A 27,871-nucleotide genomic window follows, 5' to 3' on the forward strand; every position below is an offset into this window, starting at 1 on the left:
TGGCAGTGATGAACCAGAGGGTGGCAGTGGTGAACCAGAGGGTGCTGTGCCCATACACGACCGCATGGGTAACTTCATCTTGCAAGCAGCTCGTGAACACGCAAAAAGCCCCGCGAACACGCAAAAAGACCCGCGAACACGCAAAAAAACAAAAATTTGCAATTTTGCACGAATTCGCGAATTATGCGGATCGCGAATTTGTATTCGCACGAATTTGCGGACCGCGATTTCGCAGATTTCGCCCATACTTAAAACAGATATTACTGAGCAACCATATGAACTTGCCAGAATTATTGAAAAATCTTATGAAGAACTAGGTAGAGATAGTTTGGGAGGGAAACCTGTAAAGCCCGAACTAAAAGAAAATCCTGAAAAACTTTTTATCAAAAATAATCTCACTACTCCTAAAAAGAAGTGGGAGAACACTAAACAGACACTTCCTACAATGAAGCGTTCTCAGTCCAGAGGAAGGTCTCCTCAGAAGGAGCCCTCTGAAAAGAGATATAACCTAAGAAATAGGGATAATATAAGAAAACCTGATAGATATCAAGATACTGATACACGATCCTCTCGTACCTTTCAGACTTCCTCGCAGAAATCCGAAAGAAGAGGACGATCAGAACAAAAAGAAGAACGCGTGAAGTCCAAAGATGATCAACATGTTCCGAAAAATAAGAAAACCCGATTCACCAAAAAGAAGGTAGCAAGTCAAAAAATCAGACATGCCGAGGATCTTGAGGACACAACTCAAGAACCGGGAGTGGGCCCAGACAATGCTGGACAGCGCAGCAGAGGTCTCCATAGCTCGCAGCATCCTGAAGGATCATCTGGAGTCAGTGGATCTGAAGGAATACATTCAGGTTGAAATTGCCAACACCAGGGTTAGTGTACCCCGGTAGTTATATTAAGTAACACTCCAAATAGAGGGGGATATAACTAGGAAAATAAAAGCACTCTTTTGGGAAAAACTATCTAAGGGTTATGACATCCTTCTAGCTGAAAAAGACTGGCCACCTGAATTTGTCAGGGAGTGCCCACATGGAAAAGAAATCATTATGCCAGCCTTCTCTAATCTTATTCCTATGCATATAAAATACTACTATGGCAGAAAATGGGCTGTGGCCCAGGCTCCAGCATTATATAAAAATCATGTGGGATGGGATGAGGATTCTCCTCACCATAAAATCCAGTTTAAAATCAACCTACTGCTCAGAGGCAGTATCCAGAAAAGCAGAAAGCTAAAAAACAAGTCAGGGAGATCTTAGATCAACTTGAATACCAAGGGGTGATTGAAACATGCACCTCGTCCATGAACAATCCTTTGTTTCCTGTCTCCAAACCATACAATCCATATCGTCTAGTTTTGGACTACAGACATTTAAACTCTTGTTTCAAAACTTTTGCAGTACAAAATGCACACGGTGCAGCACTGATGAATAACATTGTGCGCAAAAAATACAAAACGACATTAGACATTTCAAACGGTTTCGTCTGTCAAAACATTGCAACAGAAAGCAGGTACCTGACTTCTTTCTCAATCATGGGGACACAGCGACAATTTTGCTGTCTCCCCCAGAGATTCAAGAATAGTCCAGGATTATTTTCAGCCAGAGTGACAGAGTTACTACAAATGTATGATGACGAGGCATTATCTTATGTCGATGACATCTACCTTACAGATGATGATTTGAACAAGCACTTGAACAGGGTGAACACCATAATACTTGGGTTCGCCTCAGAAGGGTATAAATTCAATTTTTTAGAAATCACGAATTGCCCACCTCAATGTCCTATTCTTAGGATATGAACTTTCGAGTGAAGGCAAAAGCCTGGCAGCAAACTTTTTAGAAAAATGTGGGCTGCTCCAAACACGCTGAAAAACTTACAGTCAAATCTAGGATTCCTAAACTTCGGAAGAACTTACATTCTAAATTACGCAGAAAGACTTAAACCTCTCTACTAACTAATCAATCCTGATTTCAAAACAACTAATTGGACTAAAAAATACACATAAATTTTGCGTTCAGTACAAACAGACATGTTGGCAACAACACACACTTACAAACACGCGACAATGTACGCAACCTTGTTATCCGAATCATCCCAGGGAGATGCGGATTCACATACCTAACCTTTAACAAAGGTGAAAAGGTACCAATAGCTTACAAATCACACTTGTACACACAAGCTGAAATGAAATTCACTTCAACAGAAAAGATTCTGACAGCGGTTCAGACTGCTGTAGCAAAGGAGAGCGACCTCGCACAGGGTAAACGCATTAAAGTTGTTACACCTGTACCTGCCTTAGAGGCAGTGACAAAGGCAAGCATTCCAAATGCAAAAGCTCTACATCCGAGATGGATACAATGGGTTAATTTTCTTGCTGCAACAGACGTTGAATACGTTTTTGACCCTTACTTGAAGACACAAGAATTTCTCCAATATGAACAAGAATGTCCTCTGCCTATTGAAATTCTACCTCTAGAACATTACGGCTGTATAATATATACAGACGGATCAGCACAGCCCGCGATTGGGGGTAAACAAGCTTACAGTGCTGTGTGCGCGATTGTTAAAGGTCGCTGGCACGATGGTATATTCAGACCTATGGTCACAATAACTCAATCTCTCGGAGACTGTACAGCTCAGCGAGCTGAACTACAGGCATTCAAGATGGCGCTTGAATATACCGATCACGAATTACCCACACTCTTTTTTTATTTAAATCTTTTTATTGAATCAACACATATCACGCCCTCCCGGTGAAGGGAGGGTAAAGAGCAGATTAATATTGAATTATATTTCATCTTACACAGTTAATGAGTATTTTGCATTGAATAGTATTATATGTTTTAACTCATTAGTGCCATGCCGTTACAAAACTCCTTCAGTATTCCGTATTTGTCAGGGCCAATAGTCCATTCGCTTAGGTACCCTCATCTCTGCGCCAGGACTCACGATCTCGCGTCCCTGCCCTCGTGTACTTGTGGAGTTGTACGTAAATGTTGTCACTGTGTGTGTCTTTGTATTGTGTAGTTTGCAGTTCCGTGATAGATACCGATTAGGGAATCGTATGCCGGTCTCAGAACCGCCGGCTCGCAATATAAGGAAAAACAACAAGTTGTTGGGGTAACTTTTCCTAGTGCAGCATACAGTGTGGAGTGTCTGGGGTGCCCTACTTGGGGTCAATGGGTATTGTACAGATGTGGAGATACGGGTCGCTGGGGGCTATACAGTTTGTCCTCGAGGGGGGGTTTCTTCGGGTGGTGCGTTGCGCTGTGCGTGTGGGGAAGTCTAGGGTCAGGTACTGGACGTGGGCGATGCAGGGAGGTCTGAGAGAGAGTGGGGAGAGAGATCTGGGATCACCTCTGGGGAAGTTTCGTGTCGGAATTGTATAAGTAGCTGTTCCCATTCCAGTGAGATGGGGTTTTTGCGCACTCCTCTAACCTCCTCATCCCGCAGGAGTTCCTCCTTGGCCGCCCCCCATTTTTGTACCGCCCCTATCCATGCCGCTACCGGGGGACCCGCGGGGGCCCTCCAGTGCATTGCAATGGCTCTTTTCGCTAGTAAAAGGGTAAAGGATGCAAATTTCCACTGCACTTTCTCCGTCTTTTTCCTGCGAAATGTCCCCAGCACCGCAATCTCCCAGGATTCGACTTGTGGGAGGTTGATCAAAGCACGAAGCGTCTGGTGGATCGCGTCCCAGTATTGCCGGAGGGTGGGGCAGTCCCAAAATATGTGTTTAAAGTACGCTGCTGCCAGATTACATCTTGGGCACTGGAATGAGGTGTCTGGGTAGTAGCGTTGTAGTTTGTCTGGAGTGAGGTATGCTCGGTGTAGTATGTTGAACTGTATGTTCTTAAATCTCGCATTCCTGGAGACTTTTTTGGTAAATTCTAGGGCGCGCTTCCATTCCGAGTCATGTAGTGCCCTGCCTATGTCATCCTCCCAGGTCTGTCTCAGGCTGTCCAACGAGACGTTGGTCAGCTCCTGTATGGCTTTGTAATGCCAAGTCACCAGATGTCACCCTGACCCCATCTGAAGAATTGTGTGGAGTACAGGGTGTGTTGGCGGTTCCCCAGTTCTCAGATCCCAGCATCATCTAGTGTTTTCTAAGAGTTGCCTATATGTGAGGAATTGGCCCCGTGGTATGTCATACCATTCGACCAACTGCTCAAAGGTTCGCAGTTGTCCATCTTGGATCAATTCCGCTATCTCTGTTACATCATGATCGGTCCAGGTTTGTAAGCTCCTGGCAGTGAAGTGATGTTCCCCACGAGGGAGACCCACCAGTGGCAACAGTGGGGAGTAGAGCGGCGCGTCCTTGGAGAGGCGGTGTATCCGCATCATACACTTGCGTGCCACGGACACCTGTAACGGGAGAGTGCAGGCCGGTTTAGTGCCCGGTAGGAGCATACGTCTAATGACCGGTAGGGGTATCTTCCCTGCGACCGTCGTGGTCTCCACTATATGACGTTCCGCCGTCCAGTGGGACAACCACTGCAGCTGGGCCGCTAGGAAGTATGACTCGAAGGACGGGGCTCCCAGGCCCCCCTCCGTGGTGGGGAGCAGCAGTTTGTTGAGGGCCACTCTGTGGCGACCATTGCCCCATATGAGCTGTATGAGCAGTGTGTCCAGTTCACTGAAGAATGATCTGGGAGGGATCACCGGGAGATTAAAAAAATGATAGAGCAGTCTGGGTACCATTATCATTTTTGCCAGTGCCACTCGGCCTATAGGCGCTAGGGGTAATAATAATAATAATGTTTATTGATTGATTATTTAAAATCTTTACCAAAAAAGAATGCACAATATAACATTTCTATTATAGTAATACAATAAAATTATAGTAGTACAGTAAAAGGGCGATGACTTTAAAATTTAAGTGGTAATTTAGTAATTTTTTAAAAGAATTTAGAAATAGAAACAATATAATAATTAATGTATTAAAAATTCCAGTTTTTTCCATGCACTTGATAAAACTTTTGAGAGAGCAGAGTTAATATGTATATCTTCCAGGCAAAGACACTGGATTAGCGCTTGTCTACATGTCCTTATTAATCTTTTATTGAAGTGCCTTTTCAAAAGTGTTATTCTTTCATTTTTTTGTTCTGGGCAAAGGCACAATAGATGTATGATATTTTCCTCTCCTGTGTTACACAGCCGACATGATATATTATTTTCAAGCTTTTTCCATGGCAGTGCATGAGACTCTCCGGGCAGGATTCCGAACCGGGCTTTCATGAATATATTTTTATATTTCCAAGTCCAAGCTGTATTCAAATATTGTTACGGACTCTTTTTTTTGTAACTGTTTATTATAGACCAAGCATGTTTCCCTTTGACCAGGGACTCTTTGTCACTAATCACAGATAGGATATCAGTTGTCTTATTTACAATTTTTAAAAAAGATTCCTGAGGAATAGTGGTCATCCAAATCTCCTTAAGCCCAAATTCATCCAATGCCTTCGCGAGATACTTCCAAACAGATAATTTATTATTGCCCTCTACTTCTTTCCATAAAAGCTCTGAGATTAAGTTGTCCTTGTCATTTTTTACCCTATACCATACTTTAATTGTGTTGCCCATCCGAGCATGTTGTTGATTGTTCAAGCCAAATTCTAGTCTAATTTGGGACTGTGAGGCATTTTTAGGTAGACAGAAAAGGGATCGAAAAGTTTTAAAAATTTCTTTTTTATTGTTATAGCATCCTTTTCGTTCAATGCTTCACTGCCATAGGTTAGGGAAGGTAACAGTTTTGCAGATATGACTTTGAGTAGTGGCTGGTAGGTTAAGTTGCTGCCGGATTTTTTTATCATACCAAATGCACCTGTTAGGGAGTTTGCCTTCTGGGTAATATCCCATTTCTGGGGTTTAAAGCTACCATTGTCATCAAAAACCAATCCTAGGTCTCTATAGGTTTTAGTTTGTTCCAGTTTTTCTTTACCTAAGAACCATTTCATATTGTATTTCCTTCTTGGATTTTTTGAGACAGCCATAATTTTAGATTTGGATTCATTTATTACCATTTTATTTTTTATTGAGTACTCCTGTATACGTGTAATTAACCTTTGCAAGCCTACCTTTGTTCTGCTTAAAAGAATAACATCATCCGCATATAGCAAATTTGATATGTGCTTATCTGCAAGTTTCGGTGGATGGGTATTTATACAATTCTTCGGTTAGATCAGTTAAAAACAGATTAAAACATAAAGGTGCCAATACGCAACCTTGCTTCACACCGCCAAGCGTTGGTATTTCCTCAGTTAACGATCTGCCATTCCCAAATCGAACTTTGGCCCAGGTTTTAGTGTACAGGAGACTGATCAGGTATATTAAAGGCTGAGGAATCCCTTGTGCTTGTAACTTTTTCTATAAAAGATCTTTGTTGATACAGTCAAAAGCTGATTTCAAATCAACAAAACATAGAAACACTGATTCGCCCTTTAAGATTGCCTTTTCCATTAAAATAGATAGTGCCAGGATATTGGAGGATGTCCCAAGACCTTTAACGAAGCCAGTTTGATTTGGCGGAAGAATGTTATTCTTTTTCACCAAGTCGGATAAGATTGTTAGCAGATAGCCTGCAAACAGTTTTGCATCAGTATCCTGTAGCGTTATTAAACGATAATTTTCAGGAAGCGCCCAGTCTCCTTTTTTAAAAATTGGGGATATTAAGGAGCCTCTCCAGCTTTCAGGTATCTCCCCTTTACTAACTATTTCGTTAAAGACCTTTACGAGTACTTTAGCCCATGTTTCCGGGTCATCTTTGTATACAGAAAAGGGTATCCCGTTTGGTCCTGGTGCTCCATCTTTCTGCTTCTTTATTAGTTTAACAATCTGCTCCTGTGTTATCGCCATAACTGATTCTTGATTTTTTATTGCCATTTCCTTCCATGGTCTATGGTCTTCAGTTCCCTGTACTGCTGGATGTGGATTTAGATGATGGCTTAAAAAATGTACCCATTCAGTTTCAGTCAATACTGATGAGACTACCGCTTTATCAGGCGCTAGGGGTAGAGTTCCCCAAAAGGCCACTGCCGATCTAAAGCCTGCTAGCACCTTATGGTGGTTGCCCTCATAAAGATCAGTCGGTGAGTGATATAAACGTACTCCCAAATATCGCGGGGCTGCTCCGTCCCATTGGAGCGACTGCGTACCCAGTGTTACCTCATGTGGTGCCAGGTTGGGGTGCAATGGGTACACCGTCGACTTTTCCCAATTGATTCGGAGCCCTGAGATTACTCCAAAGGCTTGTAGGGTATCCTAGATTGGAGTAAGATCCTCCGTAACATCCCGGGCGTAAATCAGCAGGTCATCTGCATACAGTGAGACGCAGTGTGTCGTCTCAGCAATGGGTATCCCCCCATACCACACTTTCCCCTCGTAGCCGTATCGCCAGTGGTTCAACTGCTAGTGAAAATAGCAGGGGGGAGAGTGGGCATCCCTGCCTAGTGCCACGATCTATGGGGAAGGGGTCCGAGATCAATTTTCCAAGTCTCACCCGAGCGGTGAGTTCCTTGTATAGAACTCTCGTATAAGCCAACAAGGTCTGACCATATTGTAGTGTTTGTAGTACTTCAAACAGGTGCGTCCATAGCAGCGTATTGAACGCTTTTTGTATGTCAAACATCAGACACGCTGCCCTGGGGCACCTGTCCCGCACGCTGTCTCGTATGTGGAAAAGTCTCCGTAGGTTATTGGAGGTGTTACGTCGGGGCACGAATCCACACTGATCGTGATGGATTAATGTGGGCATGAGCGGGCTGTATCTGTCCGCTAATATTTTCCCTAAGATTTTACAGTCCGCGTTGAGGAGCGTGATAGGTCTGTAGGATGAGGGGTGCGTGGGGTCTCTGTGCGATTTAAAAAATGTAACCATTACGGATTCCCGGAAAGAGGCCGGTAGAGCCCCCGTAACCCAGGCTTCTTTCAATGTGAGTGCCTGCCGGGGTGCCAGTTAATTTTTTAATTTGCTGTAGTATTCTAAGGGGAATTTATGGCATAAAACAAGGACCCCCTGAGTGAGATCAGAATCCTGGATCAGGGCAAAGCAATTTTTAGCAACAGAATATATCCAGGCATTGACAAAGTAGACAACTGGCACAAATAAATATATCACATGAAACACAAGTAAAGAATACTAACAAATGATCATGATATCGTAAAATTTAATGATAAAAATTGATGAGCACATTCAATTAAACACTCAAAATGATAAAAGATGCACAGGATAATAAAAAGAGAATATAATATTCAATTGTTATGTTCTCTATAGGTTAGTGAGGAGAAATAAGTTATAATGATTTCCCCAGCTGATTGTAAAGATTGATGTCTGTCTGCCAACGCGTTTCGACACCAGGGTGTCTTCGTCAGGACAATATCAGCATGTATCTACAATTCAAAAAATCACGATTACAATGAATATTTACTTGTGTCTGTACAGATATAATTTCATTTCTTTTTTTCTCTTTTTTTCTCTTTACATAAAGCCAGTTATGTCTTACAACAAGGACAAAAAGTTACCACAGTAATAAAGAACACATAAAAGCATAGACTAGATAATAAAAAACAGAGATAACTTGAGAGTCAAAATTATAAACAACTTTTCAGTAATTCTATCGTTCGCCTTTCAAACATTCCCTCATCGATCACATAAGAGATGGCCCATAATTAGGCCCCATAGCTGTAGAATGGGAGATATAGCATATTATACACTTTATAATGCAGCCTAACGAATAATAGAGCATAGAGATCATTGATGCCAATTCTTTCCCTGCCAATCATTTTACTAGTTATCCCAAAGGGATAGATGATTATAGTCTATATTGTCACTTTCTCACCAATTATTCCAGAATAATGGATGGGAAAAGCCCCTATTAATGCGTTCTTAACAGGAAACGCTTATTTATAAAGGTATCTGCGTCCTCTTATATGTACTAGATCTATGTATATGAAACGTACCACTCGTAGATAGTTCTGTATTCCTTCATATATTCATTCATTAAGATTCGTTGAGTAAAAAACTGGAACAATATATCATATTTTGTTCGCATGTTACTCCACTATCTACAAAGGAATTATAAAGTTTTTTAAAATGACTTTACGTGGTTTAGGTTCCTATATTTATTCATTTAAACGCTTTCGAGTATTACCTTTTGATTTGTCATTTAGTTGACTTCCGTCGTGGTGAGGCAAATTCTTGCTCTAGATCATATTCAAATATTCCTATGTTTTAAAGATAAAAGAGGGAAAGGGAGGGGCGGGGGGGGGGGAAATATTTTTAGGCACTAAATAGTTGTTACTCAAATATTGTGTGTGCGTGTTTACATGAGGCCTCCATATTCTCAGGAATTCTAAGCTTACCTTAATTAAAAACAGGGCCGCTTATGATGATGTTCGAGAGTATTCTTCGTGTGTTGGCCAAAATTATTTTCTATAGGGATAGCAAGAAAACAAAAATGATGAGTGTTCCCACCGTGATTTCGAGACGTGAGTTGGTTTTAGAATACCAATTCAGAAAATTACTCTACATCCGTCCAAAGAATAGCGAATCTTGCTTACTAAAAATCCGCTCCTCGAATTACTTCATAGGTGTCCAAATTATTTGTAAGGCATCCCAGATACGAGGAGACGTCTGTTGTAGCGACGCCCAAGATGTATGATATCGCGGCAGTGGGTTCCCGTTGTCGAACCTTTACGTGCAAAGCAAGAAGAAACTGATAAAATAGAGGTTCTGTTTCTGGCGTTGCACATATTTAGTGAGCGCGTCCTGGCCGGGGCACTTGCATTAAGGCATACATCACGTAAATTTCGTCCGGTGTTTTTATAACTATATCTTAGTCTCTCCAATGGAATTACGTAAAGCGAACAAAGGCAACATTACGCTAATTATGGGAGTCTAACAAGATTCAAATTCATTCGCAGAACGCATACCTGCTGTAAGCGGAGTATCACGGCGTCAAACCTTTGCATGCAAAGCAAGACGACACTGATAAAGTAGAGGTTCTGTTTCTGACCTTACACATATCAAATGAGCGCGTCCTAACCGGGGCACATGCATCAAGGCATACATCACGTAAATATCGTCCGGTGTTTTTATAACTACATCTTAGTCTCCCCAATGGAATTACGTAAAGCAAAACAAAGGCAACATTACGCTAATTATGGGAATCTAACAAGATTCAGCTTCATTTGCAGAACGCATACCTGCTATAAGCGGAGTACCACGGCGTGTATGATGGCGGCGAAAGAATCCGAAGGAACAAGTAAAGAATTGTAAGGTTCCACTCGATAGGTTCTTATATGGGGTTTTCTCATTGGTGGACTATTCTGGCTCCACCCACAATTAAAGTGCAAGTGCAAGTTCATATATTAAGGGCACTCATTATATTACCCATACACTCAAAGCATGATAGTCGGAAAAAGGGTTTAAAAAGGGGATGTAATTATAAAAACCAGGTTCAACAGAACCAAATTTATAAACAGGGCTTGAATAATCACGCAGGTATAATGGATCACTACAAGACTCAAAAGCCTATATTATTAACACGAGCAGGAAGGCCACTTTTAATGTTGTTGCTCATTGGTTTATTTAGGTAATGGCATTTTCCCAGGGTAATTCGAGATTCAACCCCCGGTCAAACGTGCCCAGAGTGAAAATCCAGTACACCTCTTTTTTCTTTCTCACTTTCTCACCTCCATTATTATCAGATAGGTGTATTCTCTCCAGAATACACCATTTCATTTCTGTTGGTGAGTGTTTGTATTCGATGTAGTCATTCACTAGAGGTGCCAGGTGCTTCTTAGTTTTAATGGCGGATCTATGTTCGGTCAAGCGGGTTTTGATTGCCCGGGAGGTTTCACCTACGTATCCTAAATTGCAAGGACACACTATTAGGTAAACTACGTTGCGGGTGTTACACATGCATAGCTCCTTGGTTTTAATCGAGACACCATTGAATGTCATGGTGTCATTGGTAAAGATAGAGTTACAAGATAGACATGTGCCACAACGGGATGTACCGCTGACTCCATTTTTTCCAACAATGGACCTCTGTACATAAGGAATATCGGTTGATTTCGCAAAGCGAGATCTGACGATGAGGTCTTTTAGATTTTTATTCCGCCGATGGGCGAACATGGGTTTGGGCAGTTTACTTTCGTTTTGGTTGACATTAAGAAGGTGCCAATTGGAGTTAATCACTTGCCTAATCATTGAATTCAAGGTTGAATGCCTCGTGATACAGACAAGTTTTTGTTCTTGGACCTGTTTCTGGGTATTTATCAATGAGTCACGGTCAAAAAACCGTGCTCTCTTATAGGCTTCTCTCACCAAACGGTGTGGGTAGCCTCGCTCCAAAAATTTCCTTTTCATTGCAACTGATTGAAGGTCGTAGTCTTTGATATTAGTGCAATTCCGCCTCACTCTGAGGAATTGAGAAAAGGGGATACTATCTTTTTGGCACCTGGGATGGTAGCTTTTGAAGTGCAATATTGTGTTTCTGGCCGTTGGCTTCGTGTATAAGTCAACTTCAAGATGTCCATCATCATTACATCTAATGTAGATGTCCAGAAACTCCACTCTACATCCATCAATATGAGCAGTGAAATGTAGGTTCACGTCTGCAAGATTTAACCAGGTCAGAAACTCCTTTAGAGTCTGTTCCCCATCGGTCCATACAAAAAAGATGTCATCAATGTAACGGTACCAATGGGAAACAGACTCATAGAAAGGGGCGATTTCGTTGTGAATGAACCTTGATTCAAAAAGCGACATATACACATTCGCTATAGATGGTGCCATGGACGCCCCCATACTTACTCCCTTAATCTGGAGGTACATTTCATTTCCAAATTCAAAGAAGTTTTCTTTTAGAACCAATGCCAGACATTCTTTAATGAAGGGCTTTGAGCATGGGATGCCATACTTGTCTATGAACCACATCGTTGCAGCGATAGCTTCAGTCTGTGGAATGTTGCTATACAACGATTCAATGTCTAGGGTGACTAACAAATCTCTATGTTTATTAAAGGAAAGATTCTCCACTTTGGAGATGATATCACTTGTGTCTCTAATGTAGGAGGGCGTCAGAGGGATGAAAGGACGTAGGATTTTGTCCAAATATTTGGAGACTGCCTCAAGTGGTGTCCCTAAGGTGGAAACGATAGGTCTATAGGGTGGATCCAATTCGTTCTTATGGATCTTTGCTAGTCCATATATGCACGAAACATTTTTCTCAGATGTATTCAAAAATGCAAATTCCTTTTCTGTTATAATACCCGTTTCTTTTGCTTTCAAAGTAATTCTTTGAATTGTTTTGATGATTCTCTCTGTGGGATTAAGTTTGATTTTCTTATAAAAGGTAGTATCACTCAGCATGTTTAGCATTTATGTTTCATACATAGTGGCATCCAAAATGACGATTCCTCCCCCTTTATCGCTGCTCTTAATGATAACGGATTTGTTGTTTTTAAACTCATTAATGGACCCATGTTCTTCTTTCGTGATGTTGTATTTTGGCTTCGGAATGAAGCGGAAGGCTTGTTCTAAACGGTTCATCACTACTTTTTCAAAAATAGCGGTTTCCGGGCCTATCTGATCTAATGTTGGGGTGAAATTCGAAGGCAGGGATACTACATTAGTTATTCTATTGTCTGTTTGCGGATGCTCACTATCTAAAAAATACTTTTTGAGTCTGATCTTTCGAAAGAAAGAATGGATATCCTGATATACTTCAAATAAATTTGCATTGGTGTGAGGGACAAAGGAGAGGCCTTTAGATAGCAGAGACACATCGTTAGCTGTCAAGTTATGTAGGGATAGATTAAAGATAGGGATCACATCCCGTGTCTCCAATACTGCTTGTTCCGCGTCTCCAGATATTGCTGGGGCTCCTGTGGATATTGATGGTTGTGGTATTGGCCTCTCGACTGGTTTTGATATTGGCCTCTCGACTGATTCAGAAATCTCACCTTCTGTCGTCCCCGTCGCCCCCCTCGCTGGCCTAAAAAAGGTTGTCGCATATTTCTTCGGCCATTCTGGGGATTATACGGACCCTCGTCCTGATATGCTATATCATTATTTCCATCTGATTCAGGGTCAGAGGAGTCTGAAAAGGTATTGATTTTTTGATGAGGGTTATGGTTGAATTCTCCTTGTTGGTGTTCAGGCTTGTAAAAACTGTCAGACAGATAAGGATATGTGCGTTCTATCGTGTAGAACCTTTTGTCTTTGGAAAACTTATCAGTTTTTCTTTTCCTTAAATAGTCCGTAAATGACAAAATGTCTTTCTTAGCTGCTTCTAAGTGTTTTTCTGCTTCTTCTAATATTAACGCTTTTTTAATTTTGTCCTCGAGATTGTCTATTTCTTTTTTTATATCTGAAGCTATTTCTTTCGATGTTGATATAATTAAAATCATAAGATCCCTGGAGCAACGGCTGGCTATCATACTCCATTTATTCAAAAAGGTTTTTACATCTACAAATAGACCAGGGATGTTACGAACTCTCAGTCCTAACGGGATTATGCCTGCCTTTAGGTAATTTAACATAAATTCCCCATGGGCCTCTATCCTGACTAATTTCTTTTGTAGGGCTTGCAGTTTGCTAACATCTGAGTTGTTATGGGAGTTGGTGGTCGAGCTACTACCAAAGGCTATACTTGTTCCTACCAGTGTTTCAAAATCTTCATCGGAGAAGCCAAAGGTCTGGAGATTGGCCATTCCAGGGATCTGTTTCAAAACAGTCCAAAGGGAAAAGAATTAGCACCAGTGTCTCAAAAATTATCTAAATGACAAGTGGAGAAAGTCAATTGCATAAAACCAGAGATAAGGTATTCATAAGAGAAATCAAAAAGTGTTCATAACTGTGGTAGAGGACACACAAATATGTTACAAAGACGGAAAGACAGACAAGTCCCGCACGGCTTGCCGTGGGTAAATTATGGCATAAAACAAGGACCCCCTGAGTGAGATCAGAATCCTGGATCAGGGCAAAGCAATTTTTAGCAACAGAATATATCCAGGCATTGACAAAGTAGACAACTGGCACAAATAAATATATCACATGAAACACAAGTAAAGAATACTAACAAATGATCATGATATCGTAAAATTTAATGATAAAAATTGATGAGCACATTCAATTAAACACTCAAAATGATAAAAGATGCACAGGATAATAAAAAGAGAATATAATATTCAATTGTTATGTTCTCTATAGGTTAGTGAGGAGAAATAAGTTATAATGATTTCCCCAGCTGATTGTAAAGATTGATGTCTGTCTGCCAACGCGTTTCGACACCAGGGTGTCTTCGTCAGGACAATATCAGCATGTATCTACAATTCAAAAAAATCACGATTACAATGAATATTTACTTGTGTCTGTACAGATATAATTTCATTTCTTTTTTTCTCTTTTTTTCTCTTTACATAAAGCCAGTTATGTCTTACAACAAGGACAAAAAGTTACCACAGTAATAAAGAACACATAAAAGCATAGACTAGATAATAAAAAACAGAGATAACTTGAGAGTCAAAATTATAAACAACTTTTCAGTAATTCTATCGTTCGCCTTTCAAACATTCCCTCATCGATCACATAAGAGATGGCCCATAATTAGGCCCCATAGCTGTAGAATGGGAGATATAGCATATTATACACTCTATATTGCAGCCTAACGAATAATAGAGCATAGAGATCATTGATGCCAATTCTTTCCCTGCCAATCATTTTACTAGTTATCCCAAAGGGATAGATGATTATAGTCTATATTGTCACTTTCTTACCAAGGACACCTATCAAATAAGGTATCTACACACTCCTAAGAACCACTATTCTATTAAGGTATCTACACACTCATAAGAAACACTTTTCTAATTATTCTAGAATAATGGATGGGAAAAGCCCCTATTAATGCGTTCTTAACAGGAAACGCTTATTTATAAAGGTATCTACGTCCTCTTATATGTACTAGATCTATGTATATGAAACGTACCACTCGTAGATAGTTCTGTATTCCTTCATATATTCATTCATTAAGATTCGTTGAGTAAAAAACTGGAACAATATATCATATTTTGTTCGCATGTTACTCCACTATCTACAAAGGAATTATAAAGTTTGTTAAAATGACTTTACGTGGTTTAGGTTCCTATATTTATTCATTTAAACGCTTTCGAGTATTACCTTTTGATTTGTCATTTAGTTGTCTTCCGTCGTGGTGAGGCAAATTCTTGCTCTAGATCATATTCAAATATTCCTATGTTTTAAAGATAAAAGAGGGAAAGAGAGGGGCGGGGGGAGGGGAAATATTTTTAGGCACTAAATAGTTGTTACTCAAATATTGTGTGTGCGTGTTTACATGAGGCCTCCATATTCTCAGGAATTCTAAGCTTACCTTAATTAAAAACAGGGCCGCTTATGATGATGTTTGAGAGTATTCTTCGTGTGTTGGCCAAAATTATTTTCTATAGGGATAGCAAGAAAACAAAAATGATGAGTGTTCCCACCGTGATTTCGAGACGTGAGTTGGTTTTAGAATACCAATTCAGAAAATTACTCTACATCCGTCCAAAGAATAGCGAATCTTGCTTACTAAAAATCCGCTCCTCGAATTACTTCATAGGTGTCCAAATTATTTGTAAGGCATCCCAGATACGAGGAGACGTCTGTTGTAGCGACGCCCAAGATGTATGATATCGCGGCAGTGGGTTCATTTACAAGCCTGAACACCAACAAGGAGAATTCATCCATAACCCTCATCAAAAAATCAATACCTTTTTTTCATTCACAACGAAATCGCCCCTTTCTATGAGTCTGTTTCCCATTGGTCCCGTTGTCGAACCTTTACGTGCAAAGCAAGAAGACACTGATAAAATAGAAGTTCTGTTTCTGGCGTTGCACATATTCAGTGAGCGCGTCCTGGCCGGGGCACTTGCATTAAGGCATACATCACGTAAATATCGTCCGGTGTTTTTATAACTATATCTTAGTCTCTCCAATGGAATTACGTAAAGCGAACAAAGGCAACATTACGCTAATTATGGGAGTCTAACAAGATTCAAATTCATTCGCAGAACGCATACCTGCTGTAAGCGGAGTATCACGGCGTCAAACCTTTGCATGCAAAGCAAGACGACACTGATAAAGTAGAGGTTCTGTTTCTGACCTTACACATATCAAATGAGCGCGTCCTAACCGGGGCACATGCATCAAGGCATACATCACGTAAATATCGTCCGGTGTTTTTATAACTACATCTTAGTCTCCCCAATGGAATTACGTAAAGCAAAACAAAGGCAACATTACGCTAATTATGGGAATCTAACAAGATTCAGCTTCATTTGCAGAACGCATACCTGCTATAAGCGGAGTACCACGGCGTGTATGATGGCGGCGAAAGAATCCGAAGGAACAAGTAAAGAATTGTAAGGTTCCACTCGATAGGTTCTTATATGGGGTTTTCTCATTGGTGGACTATTCTGGCTCCACCCACAATTAAAGTGCAAGTGCAAGTTCATATATTAAGGGCACTCATTATATTACCCATACACTCAAAGCATGATAGTCGGAAAAAGGGTTTAAAAAGGGGATGTAATTATAAAAACCAGGTTCAACAGAACCAAATTTATAAACAGGGCTTGAATAATCACGCAGGTATAAGGGATCACTACAAGACTCAAAAGCCTATATTATTAACACGAGCAGGAAGGCCACTTTTAATGTTGTTGCTCATTGGTTTATTTAGGTAATGGCATTTTCCCAGGGTAATTCCAGATTCAACCCCCGGTCAAACGTGCCCAGAGTGAAAATCCAGTACACCTCTTTTTTCTTTCTCACTTTCTCACCTCCATTATTATCAGATAGGTGTATTCCCTCCAGAATACACCATTTCATTTCTGTTGGTGAGTGTTTGTATTCGATGTAGTCATTCACTAGAGGTGCCAGGTGCTTCTTAGTTTTAATGGCGGATCTATGTTCGGTCAAGCGGGTTTTGATTGCCCGGGAGGTTTCACCTACGTATCCTAAATTGCAAGGACACACTATTAGGTAAACTACGTTGCGGGTGTTACACATGCATAGCTCCTTGGTTTTAATCGAGACACCATTGAATGTCATGGTGTCATTGGTAAAGATAGAGTTACAAGATAGACATGTGCCACAACGGGATGTACCGCTGACTCCATTTTTTCCAACAATGGACCTCTGTACATAAGGAATATCGGTTGATTTCGCAAAGCGAGATCTGACGATGAGGTCTTTTAGATTTTTATTCCGCCGATGGGCGAACATGGGTTTGGGCAGTTTACTTTCGTTTTGGTTGACATTAAGAAGGTGCCAATTGGAGTTAATCACTTGCCTAATCATTGAATTCAAGGTTGAATGCCTCGTGATACAGACAAGTTTTTGTTCTTGGACCTGTTTCTGGGTATTTATCAATGAGTCACGGTCAAAAAACCGTGCTCTCTTATAGGCTTCTCTCACCAAACGGTGTGGGTAGCCTCGCTCCAAAAATTTCCTTTTCATTGCAACTGATTGAAGGTCGTAGTCTTTGATATTAGTGCAATTCCGCCTCACTCTGAGGAATTGAGAAAAGGGGATACTATCTTTTTGGCACCTGGGATGGTAGCTTTTGAAGTGCAATATTGTGTTTCTGGCCGTTGGCTTCGTGTATAAGTCAACTTCAAGATGTCCATCATCATTACATCTAATGTAGATGTCCAGAAACTCCACTCTACATCCATCAATATGAGCAGTGAAATGTAGGTTCACGTCTGCAAGATTTAACCAGGTCAGAAACTCCTTTAGAGTCTGTTCCCCATCGGTCCATACAAAAAAGATGTCATCAATGTAACGGTACCAATGGGAAACAGACTCATAGAAAGGGGCGATTTCGTTGTGAATGAACCTTGATTCAAAAAGCGACATATACACATTCGCTATAGATGGTGCCATGGACGCCCCCATACTTACTCCGTTAATCTGGAGGTACATTTCATTTCCAAATTCAAAGAAGTTTTCTTTTAGAACCAATGCCAGACATTCTTTAATGAAGGGCTTTGAGCATGGGATGCCATACTTGTCTATGAACCACATCGTTGCAGCGATAGCTTCAGTCTGTGGAATGTTGCTATACAACGATTCAATGTCTAGGGTGACTAACAAATCTCTATGTTTATTAAAGGAAAGATTCTCCACTTTGGAGATGATATCACTTGTGTCTCTAATGTAGGAGGGCGTCAGAGGGATGAAAGGACGTAGGATTTTGTCCAAATATTTGGAGACTGCCTCAAGTGGTGTCCCTAAGGTGGAAACGATAGGTCTATAGGGTGGATCCAATTCGTTCTTATGGATCTTTGGTAGTCCATATATGCACGAAACATTTTTCTCAGATGTATTCAAAAATGCAAATTCCTTTTCTGTTATAATACCCGTTTCTTTTGCTTTCAAAGTAATTCTTTGAATTGTTTTGATGATTCTCTCTGTGGGATTAAGTTTGATTTTCTTATAAAAGGTAGTATCACTCAGCATGTTTAGCATTTATGTTTCATACATAGTGGCATCCAAAATGACGATTCCTCCCCCTTTATCGCTGCTCTTAATGATAACGGATTTGTTGTTTTTAAACTCATTAATGGACCCATGTTCTTCTTTCGTGATGTTGTATTTTGGCTTCGGAATGAAGCGGAAGGCTTGTTCTAAACGGTTCATTACTACTTTTTCAAAAATAGCGGTTTCCGGGCCTATCTGATCTAATGTTGGGGTGAAATTCGAAGGCAGGGATACTACATTAGTTATTCTATTGTCTGTTTGCGGATGCTCACTATCTAAAAAATACTTTTTGAGTCTGATCTTTCGAAAGAAAGAATGGATATCCTGATATACTTCAAATAAATTTGCATTGGTGTGAGGGACAAAGGAGAGGCCTTTAGATAGCAGAGACACATCGTTAGCTGTCAAGTTATGTAGGGATAGATTAAAGATAGGGATCACATCCCGTGTCTCCAATACTGCTTGTTCCGCGTCTCCAGATATTGCTGGGGCTCCTGTGGATATTGATGGTTGTGGTATTGGCCTCTCGACTGGTTTTGATATTGGCCTCTCGACTGATTCAGAAATCTCACCTTCTGTCGTCCCCGTCGCCCCCCTCGCTGGCCTAAAAAAGGTTGTCGCATATTTCTTCGGCCATTCTGGGGATTATACGGACCCTCGTCCTGATATGCTATATCATTATTTCCATCTGATTCAGGGTCAGAGGAGTCTGAAAAGGTATTGATTTTTTGATGAGGGTTATGGTTGAATTCTCCTTGTTGGTGTTCAGGCTTGTAAAAACTGTCAGACAGATAAGGATATGTGCGTTCTATCGTGTAGAACCTTTTGTCTTTGGAAAACTTATCAGTTTTTCTTTTCCTTAAATAGTCCGTAAATGACAAAATGTCTTTCTTAGCTGCTTCTAAGTGTTTTTCTGCTTCTTCTAATATTAACGCTTTTTTAATTTTGTCCTCGAGATTGTCTATTTCTTTTTTTTATATCTGAAGCTATTTCTTTCGATGTTGATATAATTAAAATCATAAGATCCCTGGAGCAACGGCTGGCTATCATACTCCATTTATTCAAAAAGGTTTTTACATCTACAAATAGACCAGGGATGTTACGAACTCTCAGTCCTAACGGGATTATGCCTGCCTTTAGGTAATTTAACATAAATTCCCCATGGGCCTCTATCCTGACTAATTTCTTTTGTAGGGCTTGCAGTTTGCTAACATCTGAGTTGTTATGGGAGTTGGTGGTCGAGCTACTACCAAAGGCTATACTTGTTCCTACCAGTGTTTCAAAATCTTCATCGGAGAAGCCAAAGGTCTGGAGATTGGCCATTCCAGGGATCTGTTTCAAAACAGTCCAAAGGGAAAAGAATTAGCACCAGTGTCTCAAAAATTATCTAAATGACAAGTGGAGAAAGTCAATTGCATAAAACCAGAGATAAGGTATTCATAAGAGAAATCAAAAAGTGTTCATAACTGTGGTAGAGGACACACAAATATGTTACAAAGACGGAAAGACAGACAAGTCCCGCACGGCTTGCCGTGGGTAAATTATGGCATAAAACAAGGACCCCCTGAGTGAGATCAGAATCCTGGATCAGGGCAAAGCAATTTTTAGCAACAGAATATATCCAGGCATTGACAAAGTAGACAACTGGCACAAATAAATATATCACATGAAACACAAGTAAAGAATACTAACAAATGATCATGATATCGTAAAATTTAATGATAAAAATTGATGAGCACATTCAATTAAACACTCAAAATGATAAAAGATGCACAGGATAATAAAAAGAGAATATAATATTCAATTGTTATGTTCTCTATAGGTTAGTGAGGAGAAATAAGTTATAATGATTTCCCCAGCTGATTGTAAAGATTGATGTCTGTCTGCCAACGCGTTTCGACACCAGGGTGTCTTCGTCAGGACAATATCAGCATGTATCTACAATTCAAAAAATCACGATTACAATGAATATTTACTTGTGTCTGTACAGATATAATTTCATTTCTTTTTTTCTCTTTTTTTCTCTTTACATAAAGCCAGTTATGTCTTACAACAAGGACAAAAAGTTACCACAGTAATAAAGAACACATAAAAGCATAGACTAGATAATAAAAAACAGAGATAACTTGAGAGTCAAAATTATAAACAACTTTTCAGTAATTCTATCGTTCGCCTTTCAAACATTCCCTCATCGATCACATAAGAGATGGCCCATAATTAGGCCCCATAGCTGTAGAATGGGAGATATAGCATATTATACACTCTATATTGCAGCCTAACGAATAATAGAGCATAGAGATCATTGATGCCAATTCTTTCCCTGCCAATCATTTTACTAGTTATCCCAAAGGGATAGATGATTATAGTCTATATTGTCACTTTCTTACCAAGGACACCTATCAAATAAGGTATCTACACACTCCTAAGAACCACTATTCTATTAAGGTATCTACACACTCATAAGAAACACTTTTCTAATTATTCCAGAATAATGGATGGGAAAAGCCCCTATTAATGCGTTCTTAACAGGAAACGCTTATTTATAAAGGTATCTACGTCCTCTTATATGTACTAGATCTATGTATATGAAACGTACCACTCGTAGATAGTTCTGTATTCCTTCATATATTCATTCATTAAGATTCGTTGAGTAAAAAACTGGAACAATATATCATATTTTGTTCGCATGTTACTCCACTATCTACAAAGGAATTATAAAGTTTGTTAAAATGACTTTACGTGGTTTAGGTTCCTATATTTATTCATTTAAACGCTTTCGAGTATTACCTTTTGATTTGTCATTTAGTTGTCTTCCGTCGTGGTGAGGCAAATTCTTGCTCTAGATCATATTCAAATATTCCTATGTTTTAAAGATAAAAGAGGGAAAGAGAGGGGCGGGGGGAGGGGAAATATTTTTAGGCACTAAATAGTTGTTACTCAAATATTGTGTGTGCGTGTTTACATGAGGCCTCCATATTCTCAGGAATTCTAAGCTTACCTTAATTAAAAACAGGGCCGCTTATGATGATGTTTGAGAGTATTCTTCGTGTGTTGGCCAAAATTATTTTCTATAGGGATAGCAAGAAAACAAAAATGATGAGTGTTCCCACCGTGATTTCGAGACGTGAGTTGGTTTTAGAATACCAATTCAGAAAATTACTCTACATCCGTCCAAAGAATAGCGAATCTTGCTTACTAAAAATCCGCTCCTCGAATTACTTCATAGGTGTCCAAATTATTTGTAAGGCATCCCAGATACGAGGAGACGTCTGTTGTAGCGACGCCCAAGATGTATGATATCGCGGCAGTGGGTTCATTTACAAGCCTGAACACCAACAAGGAGAATTCAACCATAACCCTCATCAAAAAATCAATACCTTTTTTTCATTCACAACGAAATCGCCCCTTTCTATGAGTCTGTTTCCCATTGGTCCCGTTGTCGAACCTTTACGTGCAAAGCAAGAAGACACTGATAAAATAGAAGTTCTGTTTCTGGCGTTGCACATATTCAGTGAGCGCGTCCTGGCCGGGGCACTTGCATTAAGGCATACATCACGTAAATATCGTCCGGTGTTTTTATAACTATATCTTAGTCTCTCCAATGGAATTACGTAAAGCGAACAAAGGCAACATTACGCTAATTATGGGAGTCTAACAAGATTCAAATTCATTCGCAGAACGCATACCTGCTGTAAGCGGAGTATCACGGCGTCAAACCTTTGCATGCAAAGCAAGACGACACTGATAAAGTAGAGGTTCTGTTTCTGACCTTACACATATCAAATGAGCGCGTCCTAACCGGGGCACATGCATCAAGGCATACATCACGTAAATATCGTCCGGTGTTTTTATAACTACATCTTAGTCTCCCCAATGGAATTACGTAAAGCAAACAAAGGCAACATTACGCTAATTATGGGAATCTAACAAGATTCAGCTTCATTTGCAGAACGCATACCTGCTATAAGCGGAGTACCACGGCGTGTATGATGGCGGCGAAAGAATCCGAAGGAACAAGTAAAGAATTGTAAGGTTCCACTCGATAGGTTCTTATATGGGGTTTTCTCATTGGTGGACTATTCTGGCTCCACCCACAATTAAAGTGCAAGTGCAAGTTCATATATTAAGGGCACTCATTATATTACCCATACACTCAAAGCATGATAGTCGGAAAAAGGGTTTAAAAAGGGGATGTAATTATAAAAACCAGGTTCAACAGAACCAAATTTATAAACAGGGCCTGAATAATCACGCAGGTATAATGGATTAGTACAAGACTCAAAAGCCTATATTATTAACACGAGCAGGAAGGCCACTTTTAATTTTGTTGCTCATTGGTTTATTTAGGTAATGGCATTTTCCCAGGGTAATTCCAGATTCAACCCCCGGTCAAACGTGCCCAGAGTGAAAATCCAGTACACCTCTTTTTTCTTTCTCACTTTCTCACCTCCATTATTATCAGATAGGTGTATTCTCTCCAGAATACACCATTTCATTTCTGTTGGTGAGTGTTTGTATTCGATGTAGTGATTCACTAGAGGTGCCAGGTGCTTCTTAGTTTTAATGGCGGATCTATGTTCGGTCAAGCGGGTTTTGATTGCCCGGGAGGTTTCACCTACGTATCCTAAATTGCAAGGACACACTATTAGGTAAACTACGTTGCGGGTGTTACACGTGCATAGCTCCTTGGTTTTAATCGAGACACCATTGAATGTCATGGTGCCATTGGTAAAGATAGAGTTACAAGATAGACATGTGCCACAACGGGATGTACCGCTGACTCCATTTTTTCCAACAATGGACCTCTGTACATAAGGAATATCGGTTGATTTCGCAAAGCGAGATCTGACGATGAGGTCTTTTAGATTTTTATTCCGCCGATGGGCGAACATGGGCTTGGGCAGTTTACTTTCGTTTTGGTTGACATTAAGAAGGTGCCAATTGGAGTTAATCACTTGCCTAATCGTTGAATTCAAGGTTGAATGCCTCGTGATACAGACAAGTTTTTGTTCTTGGACCTGTTTCTGGGTATTTATCAATGAGTCACGGTCAAAAAACCGTGCTCTCTTATAGGCTTCTCTCACCAAACGGTGTGGGTAGCCTCGCTCCAAAAATTTCCTTTTCATTGCAACTGATTGAAGGTCGTAGTCTTTGATATTAGTGCAATTCCGCCTCACTCTGAGGAATTGAGAAAAGGGGATACTATCTTTTTGGCACCTGGGATGGTAGCTTTTGAAGTGCAATAAGGTGTTTCTGGCCGTTGGCTTCGTGTATAAGTCAACTTCAAGATGTCCATCATCATTACATCTAATGTAGATGTCCAGAAACTCCACTCTACATCCATCAATATGAGCAGTGAAATGTAGGTTCACGTCTGCAAGATTTAACCAGGTCAGAAACTCCTTTAGAGTCTGTTCCCCATCGGTCCATACAAAAAGATGTCATCAATGTAACGGTACCAATGGGAAACAGACTCATAGAAAGGGGCGATTTCGTTGTGAATGAAAAAAAGGAATTGATTTTTTGATGAGGGTTATGGTTGAATTCTCCTTGTTGGTGTTCAGGCTTGTAAATGAACCCACTGCCGCGATATCATACATCTTGGGCGTCGCTACAACAGACGTCTCCTCGTATCTGGGATGCCTTACAAATAATTTGGACACCTATGAAGTAATTCGAGGAGCGGATTTTTAGTAAGCAAGATTCGCTATTCTTTGGACGGATGTAGAGTAATTTTCTGAATTGGTATTCTAAAACCAACTCACGTCTCGAAATCACGGTGGGAACACTCATCATTTTTGTTTTCTTGCTATCCCTATAGAAAATAATTTTGGCCAACACACGAAGAATACTCTCGAACATCATCATAAGCGGCCCTGTTTTTAATTAAGGTAAGCTTAGAATTCCTGAGAATATGGAGGCATCATGTAAACACGCACACACAATATTTGAGTAACAACTATTTAGTGCCTAAAAATATTCCCCCCCCCCCCGCCCCTCCCTTTCCCTCTTTTATCTTTAAAACATAGGAATATTTGAATATGATCTAGAGCAAGAATTTGCCTCACCACGACGGAAGTCAACTAAATGACAAATCAAAAGGTAATACTCGAAAGCGTTTAAATGAATAAATATAGGAACCTAAACCACGTAAAGTCATTTTAACAAACTTTATAATTCCTTTGTAGATAGTGGAGTAACATGCGAACAAAATATGATATATTGTTCCAGTTTTTTACTCAACGAATCTTAATGAATGAATATATGAAGGAATACAGAACTATCTACGAGTGGTACGTTTCATATACATAGATCTAGTACATATAAGAGGACGCAGATACCTTTATAAATAAGCGTTTCCTGTTAAGAACGCATTAATAGGGGATTTTCCCATCCATTATTCTGGAATAATTAGAAAAGTGTTTCTTATGAGTGTGTAGATACCTTAATAGAATAGTGGTTCTTAGGAGTGTGTAGATACCTTATTTGATAGGTGTCCTTGGTAAGAAAGTGACAATATAGACTATAATCATCTATCCCTTTGGGATAACTAGTAAAATGATTGGCAGGGAAAGAATTGGCATCAATGATCTCTATGCTCTATTATTCGTTAGGCTGCATTATAGAGTGTATAATATGCTATATCTCCCATTCTACAGCTATGGGGCCTAATTATGGGCCATCTCTTATGTGATCGATGAGGGAATGTTTGAAAGGCGAACGATAGAACAACTGAAAAGTTGTTTATAATTTTGACTCTCAAGTTATCTCTGTTTTTTATTATCTAGTCTATGCTTTTATGTGTTCTTTATTACTGTGGTAACTTTTTGTCCTTGTTGTAAGACATAACTGGCTTTATGTAAAGAGAAAAAAAGAGAAAAAAAGAAATGAAATTATATCTGTACAGACACAAGTAAATATTCATTGTAATCGTGATTTTTTTAATTGTAGATACATGCTGATATTGTCCTGACGAAGACACCCTGGTGTCGAAACGCGTTGGCAGACAGACATCAATCTTTACAATCAGCTGGGGAAATCATTATAACTTATTTCTCCTCACTAACCTATAGAGAACATAACAATTGAATATTATATTCTCTTTTTATTATCCTGTGCATCTTTTATCATTTTGAGTGTTTAATTGAATGTGCTCATCAATTTGTATCATTAAATTTTACGATATCATGATCATTTGTTAGTATTCTTTACTTGTGTTTCATGTGATATATTTATTTGTGCCAGTTGTCTACTTTGTCAATGCCTGGATATATTCTGTTGCTATAAATTGCTTTGCCCTGATCCAGGATTCTGATCTCACTCAGGGGGTCCTTGTTTTATGCCATAATTTACCCACGGCAAGCCGTGCGGGACTTGTCTGTCTTTCCGTCTTTGTAACATATTTGTGTGTCCTCTACCACAGTTATGAACACTTTTTGATTTCTCTTATGAATACCTTATCTCTGGTTTTATGCAATTGACTTTCTCCACTTGTCATTTAGATAATTTTTGAGACACTGGTGCTAATTCTTTTCCCTTTGGACTGTTTTGAAACAGATCCCTGGAATGGCCAATCTCCAGACCTTTGGCTTCTCCGATGAAGATTTTGAAACACTGGTAGGAACAAGTATAGCCTTTGGTAGTAGCTCGACCACCAACTCCCATAACAACTCAGATGTTAGCAAACTGCAAGCCCTACAAAAGAAATTAGTCAGGATAGAGGCCTATGGGGAATTTATGTTAAATTACCTAAAGGCAGGCATAATCCCGTTAGGACTGAGAGTTCGTAACATCCCTGGTCTATTTGTAGATGTAAAAACCTTTTTGAATAAATGGAGTATGATAGCCAGCCGTTGCTCCAGGGATCTTATGATTTTAATTATATCAACATCGAAAGAAATAGCTTCAGATATAAAAAAAGAAATAGACAATCTCGAGGACAAAATTAAAAAAGCGTTAACATTAGAAGAAGCAGAAAAACACTTAGAAGCAGCTAAGAAAGACATTTTGTCATTTACGGACTATTTAAGGAAAAGAAAAACTGATAAGTTTTCCAAAGACAAAAGGTTCTACACGATAGAACGCACATATCCTTATCTGTCTGACAGTTTTTACAAGCCTGAACACCAACAAGGAGAATTCAACCATAACCCTCATCAAAAAATCAATACCTTTTCAGACTCCTCTGACCCTGAATCAGATGGAGATAATGATATAGCATATCAGGACGAGGGTCCGTATAATCCCCAGAATGGCCGAAGAAATATGCGACAACCTTTTTTAGGCCAGCGAGGGGGGCGACGGGGACGACAGAAGGTGAGATTTCTGAATCAGTCGAGAGGCCAATATCAAAACCAGTCGAGAGGCCAATACCACAACCATCAATATCCACAGGAGCCCCAGCAATATCTGGAGACGCGGAACAAGCAGTATTGGAGACACGGGATGTGATCCCTATCTTTAATCTATCCCTACATAACTTGACAGCTAACGATGTGTCTCTGCTATCTAAAGGCCTCTCCTTTGTCCCTCACACCAATGCAAATTTATTTGAAGTATATCAGGATATCCATTCTTTCTTTCGAAAGATCAGACTCAAAAAGTATTTTTTAGATAGTGAGCATCCGCAAACAGACAATAGAATAACTAATGTAGTATCCCTGCCTTCGAATTTCACCCCAACCTTAGATCAGATAGGCCCGGAAACCGCTATTTTTGAAAAAGTAGTGATGAACCGTTTAGAACAAGCCTTCCGCTTCATTCCGAAGCCAAAATACAACATCACGAAAGAAGAACATGGGTCCATTAATGAGTTTAAAAACAACAAATCCGTTATCATTAAGAGCAGCGATAAAGGGGGAGGAATCGTCATTTTGGATGCCACTATGTATGAAACAAAAATGTTAAACATGCTGAGTGATACTACCTTTTATAAGAAAATCAAACTTAATCCCACAGAGAGAATCATCAAAACAATTCAAAGAATTACTTTGAAAGCAAAAGAAACGGGTATTATAACAGAAAAGGAATTTGCATTTTTGAATACATTTGAGAAAAAGGTTTCGTGCATATATGGACTACCAAAGATCCATAAGAACGAATTGGATCCACCCTATAGACCTATCGTTTCCACCTTAGGGACACCACTTGAGGCAGTCTCCAAATATTTGGACAAAATCCTACGTCCTTTCATCCCTCTGACGCCCTCCTACATTAGAGACACAAGTGATATCATCTCCAAAGTGGAGAATCTTTCCTTTAATAAACATAGAGATTTGTTAGTCACCCTAGACATTGAATCGTTGTATAGCAACA

This window comes from Lissotriton helveticus, chromosome 2_1, assembly GCF_964261635.1.
Source record: "Lissotriton helveticus chromosome 2_1, aLisHel1.1, whole genome shotgun sequence".
Classification (NCBI taxonomy): Eukaryota; Metazoa; Chordata; class Amphibia; order Caudata; family Salamandridae; genus Lissotriton; species Lissotriton helveticus.